This window comes from Paramormyrops kingsleyae, chromosome 2, assembly GCF_048594095.1.
Source record: "Paramormyrops kingsleyae isolate MSU_618 chromosome 2, PKINGS_0.4, whole genome shotgun sequence".
Lineage (NCBI taxonomy): Eukaryota > Metazoa > Chordata > Actinopteri > Osteoglossiformes > Mormyridae > Paramormyrops > Paramormyrops kingsleyae.
Window position 1 is genome coordinate 9,628,953 of NC_132798.1, and position 2,919 is coordinate 9,631,871.

The window sequence follows — 2,919 nt, forward strand, 5'->3', positions numbered from 1 at the left end:
TATGGGCGCCCATATTGTGTTCAGGGTCAAAGTGCCTCACACGCAGGAGCGACCCGCTACCTGCCGCTACAAGACGGGGTCGTAACTCCTGCCACTTATTACCAGCATCAGAGCGTCCGCAGCGGGAAGGTCACGGGGCCCAAAGGATTTCAGATGCAGCTATACCCAGCATCTCTCCAACCTCAGAAGTCCACACCTGTGACACGAAATAAATGTTCTTTCAGCATTGACAGCATAATGGGAATAAATTCTTCTAGTGTGCAAAACCCCAGCTTCCAGGGCGCGACAGACTACTCCAGTTTGCTAAGGAGACCAACCACCTACTTGGTACAGACAATGTTATCCGCTCCAAGAACTTCGTTCAACTCGGCTCCCGTGAATCTAAATCCACCCGAACTGCAGCAGATGCGGTACCTACACTGAAAGGAAGGTGGACACTTTCGTGTATAGACCACATGTTCAGTTGCTGCTGTGAATTGTGAACACGTATTGTGTAAGCTGTAAGTTTTATATATAAAAGATAAATAGCGAGATACGATATAACACTGATAGTTGTAATGTATATAATATGTAGTAATATATTTATTAAATGCGTAATGTAATGGAAGACAGTTATGAGAAAACCAGAAATACTATGTATTTAAAGTTTTTGTCGGTATATGTTTTGTATGATTTTAAATGTTTAATTAAAATCGATATCCACCATCCTGCATTTCTGAGCCCTAAATGTTACTGGTATGTCTAGTTTTTCTAAACGTTTATCGGTGTGTTGGATATCATGTCTGTTTGTTAATAATAATTAAAAAAGAAAAAAGAAAAACCGCGTCAAGGCCCCCATATTAAAATACGGAGAGATAATTGCAGGCAAAGCTAGAATTCCTGTCTGACATCAAACGCCTGCCCACTAGCCGTTTTATAATCAATGGTTATACATTCAATGGGTTTAAATTAAAACGTAAAATAAACTATTGAGAGTTTAGTTTTAGGCCATGTTTAGTATCCAAACATTAAGCAGTTAATAATTATAGACAGAAGCCTAAATACATTGAGAAACAACGGTAGCGCTGTCCGATACATTCCAAATATCTTCCTGTGCAGTAGTTCTCCTAGCAGACATGGGGTCAGGTCGTTTAATTATCCACGTGAGCAGTTGAAAACAGTGTATGCATCATGTTGTCTCCATACTGAGAGCATCCATTAAAAATAATAGAATGACGTACTTGAAGACCACTTAGTAAATGTCATTGACGTTATCGGCATTGCTGATTGTTAGTCATCACTGAAGTTATCGTAGCCACTAGTAATACCAAGACAATAATGAATCAAGACAAGGATTTAATAAAAGTTTTAATTGAATCGGCCTACCTTGATTCATTGATGAGGTGCTTTTGTGTTTGTATTCATTGAGCAAGTAGGTTTGCGCGTTTCATTGACGAGCCTGATGTTGCCCTTACAGAGTTTACTGTGCGCCCCAGCAGGGCTGCCATCTTTGGTCAGCTGGCTGGAGTGAGATCTTCAGTTTGAGCCAAATCTGCACACACATGCACACACATTTACAAGTATGTAATTGTTTTATTAACTTGTAAATAGTCTGTCCGGTTTGCAAATTACCCCAGCGCTTTTGATGTAGCTAATTTTAGGTTTGTAATGGAATAATATACAGTACACTTGCCGTAAGATTTCTTGCGTGAGCGTGAGAGTCTAAAAGTGTGAGTTTAACAACGCCAGATGCATGAGAGTTGGCGACCCTGCCCACCAGACTTCGTGCTGCCTGGCTCTGGAACACTGCAGCCCTGCATAGGACAAGCTGGTATAGAAAATGGATGGATGGATTTCAGCTCACTAAATTCACTTTCAGGTGCCAGCTTTCACACAGCTTGTTAGATAGACTTGTTGACCTAATACTTACAATTCCATGAATATAAGAAACTAATTTCACCCGAAGTCGCAGTTCTTAATCATGCAGTCCTGAATGGCCCCGACGTTAGGGCATCAATGTGATTAATTCGTAATTTATATTGTTTGTGTGAACTGTAAATTGAAGATTACAACGTTACTTTCAATGCAAGCTTATCTTAAACGCTATTATTATAGGATCTGAATGTTACAACAGTTAAAAGAAGCTTTATTAGAAGAATAGGATGGTGAGTCACACTGCCCTTACCAGGGTAAGCGACTGGAGAGTGGATGGATGGAAATCGTGGGTCGAAATCCAACGCACCTTAACAGGCCTTCTTTGTGATAATAATGCCACCGTGTGGTTCAGTTTCGCAATTACAAGCAGGAGCCGCATTGAGAGTAATTAACGGATTTTTATGTATAGTTCTTCTATAGGTTTATAATCTATATAAAGACAACCAGTTGAATGCCCTATTTTCTTCATTAATAATTCAAATGGAGACGCCGTCATGATCCCGCGCAGGGCGTATACTTGAAATTCTGGGGCGCCTGACAAAATGTCACCTTGCCTCCCCGCCAAATTCATGGGTTCGACGTATTCAAGGGCTCCGGTCAAGTGCTGGACCCCCTGAATCTGCCAGGGTATCCGTGCCCCTTATCCTGCGTAGTCTTGTTCATTGAGAAATGCGGGTTATAAGGAACGGATTGGTCAGTTTTCCTCAGAAGGGAAAACACTGAATATTTTTTGCGGGTCGGAGAGGACATTATGACATCCGTTTACGCCGATTATATATAGCACACGCTTTGCCGTCCGAATGTCAGCTTTAACGGGCAGCTATGGGCAATTAGCTGAACCCACATACTGACAGCACTTGACTCAATCTGACAAGTGCTGAACACAAAAAGCATCCAGTTACAACGTCGCCCGAACAGAGTTCTCTTCCCTCTACTCCATGGCCTATTTTTGGCATTAGTTGCAGCTGATTGCAAAGATTTTTGGCCCTCCCTGTTTCTTTTTTC